The 6,698-nt window shown below is 43.1% G+C and overlaps 1 protein-coding gene across 2 annotated transcripts in view; it reads left to right on the top strand.

Annotated features, from left to right (window-relative positions):
* Positions 1 to 203: 203 nt before the first annotated feature.
* The window catches only part of ABCA5 (ATP binding cassette subfamily A member 5), a 60,287-nt gene continuing 53,792 nt past the window's right edge, over positions 204 to 6,698 (top strand). For both annotated transcript variants that reach the window (XM_072939482.1, XM_072939481.1), the window contains exon 1: positions 204 to 327. The gene's annotated coding sequence lies outside the window, so the exon portion shown is untranslated. The remainder of the gene's footprint in view (positions 328 to 6,698) is intronic.

Genomic DNA, 6,698 nt, shown 5'->3' with positions numbered 1-6,698 from the left:
GCCCACGGGACCGCGCCCCGCTCGCCCCGCCCCCTCAGAGCCCCGCCCCCAGGGGCACTCCCCGCGTCCGCGCGGGGCCGAGCGGCGAGAGCGCGCGCGTCCGCGGATTCCGTACCCTGGGAGCCCCGCCCTCAGGTGCGTCCGGCAGGGGGCGGAGCGTCGCTTCCGGCGCCGCGCCCTCCCCTCGCGGGCGCACTGCCGGCCCGCGGCGCCGGGGGCGCGCGCACTCGGCCGCGCTCCCGTACACATTTCCGAGCTCCGTCATGCGCGTGGTCCCCACAGGCTCTGAGCGTCTCGGCCTGACGGCGCTGCGGCTCCGGCCCTGAGGTGGGGAGGGCACCGAGGGCTGCGGCGTTTGAGGCTCGCCGGGGTGCTGCCACCGCTGCGGGAGTGAGGGGTCGAGCAGGGGAGGCCGGCGGGGCCCGCCGAGGGGCCGGCGAAAGAGGGGCAGCAGGAGCGGTCCGGGGTCGGGGTGTGGGGTGCAGCGGGATTCGGAACGGGGCCAAACTGGCGACCAGGTTGGGGCAGGACAAGGTCCCCGAGGTCGGAGGAAGCGCGGTTGGCGGCGTGTCCTGTCGCGGATGCTGTTGGCCCGTCTCAGGGTGTTGGTGTGTGGATGCCCGGGGCGCCGAGGGGCGTCCGGCCGCGGGACCACGGCCGGGCTGCCTTGGGTTGGACGGGGTCGTTTCCCTCATCAGGGCGTCGTTAGAGAGGGAGAAAACGTTGTAGAAGTAAATTTCCCTCTGAACGGCTGGCTCATTAGCACGGGTTATTCCTTGGGGGCTTCGTGCTGGTCATCATTACCCTGCGTGTTAGTTAAAAGGAGTTTGGGAGAGATGAAAATGCGCAGAGCTCGTGACACGATTTGGGGGGAAATGCTCTGATGCCTAAAACGTCAAGAAAAGCTCTAAGCGTGAAAATATTTCAGCAGATGCGAAAGCTAGGTAGGATGGAAGCATCGATCTCTGTTTAAGGCGATAATAGGTGAAGAAGGGTTTCTTCTATGGTTCTATGGCTAAATAGACATTTTTAAATAAGTAAGTCTGAAAAAAATAAAGATAATCACGTTTACTTTCTATCGAGGACGCGCTGAAGGAACAGAAGGGGAGAAAAAGAGCATATATTGGACTCCCAACCATGAGCCAGGCTCAGTTTTATCTCATTTAATCCTGACAGCATCCTGTTGAAGTTGGAGGGGTTTTATTCTAGTTGGGCAGTGAGGTTAAGTCATATATGAAGGTCCCAACTAGGAACAAGGTAGAGCTGAGAGTCCAACCCAGGGATGCCAGACTCTAAATCCTGGTGCTTTATCCACTATATTTTGTTTCTTCCCAGATAGTGAAATTACGCATTTTCAGGGAAGACTCTATACAACAGAACATTATTAGAGCAGTTAGAGCTTCTGGGGTGTATGGGTTAAAAGTAAACTAATAAGGCGTTAATCCTTGAATATGTGCTGTGTGAGTATTTTCCTTCAAACAAGATTTAGTGTAGGGAAATCTTATATTTAGGGTAAAAGCAAATTTATTGATACATTGCAGGTTTCTTCGAGTGTGTTTTGTTTTCCAGATACTAAACTATGTTCCTCGGGTACCAAAATGAATACAATTTATAATCTCTGACCTTGAGTTTGAGAGGATGATTTTATAAAAGAATTTTGTAGTTTTCTCATAAATCGTAATTTTTTCTAGTGTGTGAATTAATTGGGTTAAAATAATTTTAAGCATAAGTGTTTAGGAACCTGTTATATTTGAGAAAAGGTATTGGATAACTTGTCACATGGGTATTATTGCATTATTTTCCCATTCAGTGAGAAATACTGTCATAAAAATTTAGGTTAAATCATATTGATGATTATTATTTTGTTTTATTATTACACTACCTTCAGCAGATTTTTAAACACTAGAGAAGAGAACATTTATAGTTTATCCCCTAGTAAGTTAAAAGTCTTGATTTTAATAGTGCTTTTATTAGTTGTGAAGCCAGTGATGTAGCAGTGGAGGAGTTTCTTTCACATCACTTGCCAAATACGTTCTTAACCTCTTCTTCCAAAAAATAAATCTTTAAGGTGTCGTCAATGCCAGATTCCATTTAAGCTTTTATCGCTTAGAGTTCTGATGGAGAAAGAGTCTTCAGTTTAGGCTGAAATGGCACATTGTTAAAAGGTCTAAATGTTACTGCAGGCTTAGCTGTAGGTAGGTGGATAGAAGGGATGGTGGGGCATTTTGGAAGTGTCTTCTCATGGCTTCAGTTTTCTCAGTGAAGTAGGAATCAAGCTTATATATGATCTGATGGTGATGCTGTGAGTGGAAGCTTTGGAGGTTTGGGATTAGGAGAGTGAATGGATTAGTGAAATATGTGATTGCCAGGCAATTAAAACAGTTATTCTTAGGTATGAAAAGCACAGACAGGGAAATATGAGTACACAAAATACAGGTGTCTAATCTAACTTTGCATAGGTATTTCACACCCACTTTCCAGCCTGTCTTTAGAGTCATCAAGAGCCTCTTTTGCCTCAGTTCGCTTTTCGGTTTCAAGATGCCTTCTCAGTTCATTGGGCACTTTTCATTCTCTCCATCCTCCAAAAGAAACTTAAATAGATGATTATTCCTTTAGTGATATTAGGTGTTTAAAACATATCTCATCATTATTTAAATCTCTATAACAAATGTAACTTATTCCCCAGCATGCTGTGGAGCAATGGACAGTGACTTTAAAAGAGGTTTAAATATAGTTTTGTACCCTTATTTCTGTGTCATAGTTCTTTAGCAGTTAAGAGTTGGCTTGGTTAAAGAGTCATAAAGGTACTGCATTGATAAGACTTTGAGTTGGAACTTTATCAAGTATTACAGGTTTTCCAAAATGTACAATTTGTTAAAAAATATGCCAGTAGGAGTTTTATTGTACTTCAGTTGTTAACTTCTGCTTTCAAGGATCATCTAATATACGTTGCAAAAGAGAAGGTCTTCCATATGTTGTTTACTCAGAAAGCTGCTTTCTTTTCAGTGTTGTATGGTCCTCTGCATTTCCAGCGCCTGTGTGAGCTCTACCACGAGTGAGTGAACTCCTCGATACTGGCACAGCCAATGTTAAATGTGAGACAGGCCGGGCATCCTTTACTGCCTTTTCCTTTTACCCTTTTGGATGCCGCCACATAAGGCTCCAAGGTTTGGGATAATTAAGGGAAGTCTAGTATAGAAAGAGGAAATTTAGAGGTCTGTGCTAAATGTGGGTTTTCTTATGGTTCAGGAAAAGGCACAGGACAAGTTAAACTCTTTACAGATGTCGCCTTGCTGGCCATACCTCATTTCTATCTTTGTGGTCCTGTTTTCAGCTCTACACTTCCGTCAGAAGAACTCCTTTCATGTCACCTCTGCAGAGGGGAGCAGCCCCACCTTTCTTCCAGTAAGCCTCGTTACCCTACCCTTAGGGGTTGGTCTCAGCTCAGACAGTCTCATTATCTTTGTCTTTGGCCGAGTTCTTCAGTGTAGAAAGTGCTGTCTTCTCACATCCATCCTCCATCTGTTTCCCCCTTCCAAACCCTGCAAGACAGCGGTGGGTGGGGGTGAGCGGAGGGGACTTTGTGATCACCTTACCGGTATGAGTTATTCTTTTCTTTTATCTTCTGTCTTCTCGCCAGAGACAGTGTGGTCTCAACACTTGAAGAAGCAGCACAATATTTTCCTAAGCTCCTGCAGTTTGCAAAGAATCTTTTACAGTAGAGTTAGTCCTTCCTATTATTATGCAGAGCGGTCCTCACTTAATTCATTCCCCATAACCCTTTTCAGATTGCACCCGCTTAGACACTGTGGGGTGTGGGTGCAGAGGATTCACAGTGTCAGTTAACGAAAACCTGATTACAGCTTTGAAGTTACTGTTTAGATGAACATTAAACTAAATGTTAATGAAGAATCAGTGTCAAGGGAATGCTTCACTTTATTTGTCAAACAGCCAAATCAGGTGTTTCATGTCTTGAAGAAAACAAGCTGTCAGTTGAGTTTTCTTTAAGATGTTTTGTTTTAATAACTTGATAGATAGAATTTCAAAGTTATTGAAATTTAACAGTTTTCACATGATTAGACTAGAACTTATGAATATTAGAAACAGTTTGTTCAGGTCACTCATAATACTGATTCATCTGCATGTTTCATTACAGATTTCATATTTTCCATTCATCATTTTCTTCTCTTTGTCCTTTTGCCATCCATTCTGGGGAATTTCCTTGACTCAGTCTTCATTCTAACTCAGTAACTTGCCTTCAGATGCCTTTCACCCTCTCTAGTGAGAATTTTATTTCCATTTGTCGGCTTCATTTCCAAGTCCTCCAGCAGTATTCTCTTAATTGCTTTCATGAATATGAAATTCTCTGATGTCCCTTTGAGAATATTCATTATACTGCTTTTATAGACAGTGCTGATCAACAGGTATAATTACCTGTCAGGTACCAGGCTCCATTTTCAGCTTTATATGTGTTTATTCTTTTGGTCATTCTAACAGCCCAAAGATGTGAGTACTGTCATTACTCCATTTACAGATGAGCACAGAAAAGTTAAGTAACTTGCCCAAGGTCTCCAAGCCGGTACGTTGCGAGGCAGGATTCTTGTTTAGTTGATTTGGCTCCAGAGGTCAGCCCCTTAACCACTCTACACTCAGGAGCTCGTGGTTCCCATCTTTGTTGATTTTGGTGCCTCTCCTTCATGATACGGCGTTTCCATAAATGTTGACCGATCCCATTTTCTTTTAACATGTTTGAAGATGCTGATTGGGTTTACTGTAGACCGTTCCCTTTGAGTGTGTGTGTTGGGGGCAGGGAGAATAGTGCCAGGCTGCTGGAAGTCACGAAGGGTTGGCACTGCGTCTTCAAATAAAAGTACACACCCACCACTACTCCAGACTGAAGTAGGTGAAGAGCTAAGATTGGAATTTCACTTGACAGGTCAGCTCCTCTTAATGAGGTGTTATTTTCATTCCAGATAGAAATCTTTTTAAAGTATCAAAATAAAATGCAGATGTGGTTATCTCCTTTTTATGAATACTGAGTAAACTGTTCACTCAGTTTCTGTTTGCATTGATTTTGATTGTTTTTTAAAGGAGGAGAGGGATGACAGGGGTAGATCACCTCAACCTCAGTTTGAGGAGAGTCTCCAGCCAATGTGTAGAAAGTGCTCCCTGAGAGCCCTGGGCGCAAAGTGGCGAAGGACGTTTTTGGCTAAGGTAAAATGATGACAAAGAACAATTTACCTAGAATAGAGAGAGGTCAGGGGCAAGAGGAAAACAGCATGAAAGCACCTTTCGCTCATGAAGGGTCTTTGTGCTTTGGAAGAACGGACAAGTCTGAGGCTGAGTGGACACTGAAGTGACTTCTTTGCTTAGTCATTGTATGTTGTCTTCTGCAGAAACATTTCCCTGTTACTGTTACTTTAAAACTATTTTAGAAACTTTAAAGTGGTTCTCAACTTTTTTTCTGCTCCTACACACTCATTCCCTTTAGTATCAGTGAAATTCTATATTTAGTAGAGAGTGGAGGCAGGTAAGTTGTAAGCATTTCTCTTTGTTCCTGCCATGCTTCACTTTGAAAATTACTGTTGTCCTTATAAGTATTATAAACATGGAGTTAAGAGCACATTATGCTGTTACATTGGTTGAGTGCCTTTGATTGCAAGAAACAGAATCTGATTCCTGCTTGCTGAAGTGGAAATAAAATATATTGGGTGCACAAGGGCATTTCGCATATTCCAAGGAAGAAAAATCAAGCTTTCAGCACGGTAGGTACCAAATCTTACGGGAAAGCTTAGTCCCAAGAATATATGAATTTTCTTAAATGTTTCCATGAATGTAGCTGGTTCCATGACTCCCAGGTTCTGGGTCTCTTAGTTAAAAAATTCCAAACTGCCAGGAGAAAATTGAATTGATAGCAGCTCAGAGGTAGTGGTGGCGACGGTAGGGGTTTGTGTGTCCGTGGGGATGACGGGTGAGTGGCGGTGCAGGGGTGAGTTCTGCCTTAAAAAGCTCTGACTAGGAGTGGGGTTGCTGCAGAGGTTCCTGGACTTCAGCCAAGGCTATTGAGGACTCAACCTTGAGTTCAGGGAGCAGTTCTCAAAAGAAGGAAAATACTGTGAGTTCATCAGCTACTTTATAAGGGGCCTGTTTTCTGAAAATGAGGAATTAAGCATGCAGCATTCAATTTGAATGAATAATTCATTGGCGCCCACTAAATCAATGTGTTCTGGCAGATAGCTTGAGAATGTTCTTGCTGTTGTATTGGTTAGTGTTTCTATGTTTGTTTTGTAGTTAATCTGATCTCCCTCCCTCCCTCCCTCCTTCTTCCTTTCTTCCATCGGCCTAAAGATGATTACCGATTCTGTACAAAATCTGACGTAACGTTAATGAGGCTGTTGGAAGAATTTATTTTTAATGTATCCTCATTTCTTGACAGCTTTACTTTTGCTGTTTTTAATTTACTTGTTTAATATTTTTACAGTATGTCTCATTGTATAATTGCTCCTCCCCCCCCACTATATAAGGAACACATATTGGTGGGAAATTTGAGAATATAGAAAAAAAGCACAAAGAAAATAAAAGTTGTTTATTCTGCCATTGTAAAATTCAAAATACATCTCTCTTGTCTTTCTTCTGTGCATGTGAAGAGGATGTTTATTTGACTCGAACTTTAGTTATCTATGTTTACTTTTTGAGGG

This window comes from Vicugna pacos, chromosome 16, assembly GCF_048564905.1.
Source record: "Vicugna pacos chromosome 16, VicPac4, whole genome shotgun sequence".
NCBI classification, from domain to species: domain Eukaryota; kingdom Metazoa; phylum Chordata; class Mammalia; order Artiodactyla; family Camelidae; genus Vicugna; species Vicugna pacos.
This window is presented reverse-complemented; position numbering and strand designations above follow the sequence as displayed.